The sequence below is a fragment of the Frankliniella occidentalis genome, unplaced genomic scaffold (genome assembly GCF_000697945.3).
Source record: "Frankliniella occidentalis isolate FOCC.00 unplaced genomic scaffold, Focc_3.1 Scaffold1, whole genome shotgun sequence".
Classification (NCBI taxonomy): domain Eukaryota; kingdom Metazoa; phylum Arthropoda; class Insecta; order Thysanoptera; family Thripidae; genus Frankliniella; species Frankliniella occidentalis.
In genome coordinates, this window is record NW_026267131.1 from 2,824,935 (window position 1) to 2,825,332 (window position 398).

Consider the following 398-nt stretch of genomic DNA (forward strand, 5'->3'; position numbering starts at 1 on the left):
CCTCCCCTCCTCCTCTCCCCCGTTCTGCTCGCCCGCCCTGCGCTCGCTCGCTCTCCGTCGCCCACAGCGGTTTGGTCGGCGTTTGTAAACAGCCAAAGGAAAAGGAAGCCCGCGTCTGTGCCGCGTAGCGTAGCGTGGCGCGCACCACGAGTGGGAATTATTAAAAGATGTTTTGTGCGAGCAGGCCGTGAAATACAAGAGCCCCCGGCATGTGTGCCGTCGCGGGCTGCGCCAACCGAGGAGAGTTACTCTGAGCCGGGTGGGTTATCCGCTATTCTTAGCCGTCGCAACTGACGCGGAATGGGTTACACGTTTTTATGGCCGTTTCAGTGGAGCTTAACCGTAAGGTGCTTTTCTTAATAGCCATTGTTAATTTAAAACAAAAACGCCTTCCCACC

General features: G+C 56.5%; 1 protein-coding gene across 5 annotated transcripts in view; it reads left to right on the plus strand.

Annotated features, from left to right (window-relative positions):
- Positions 1 to 398, plus strand: part of LOC113218135 (uncharacterized) — a 39,495-nt gene that overhangs the window by 6,640 nt on the left and 32,457 nt on the right. The window lies entirely within an intron of this gene.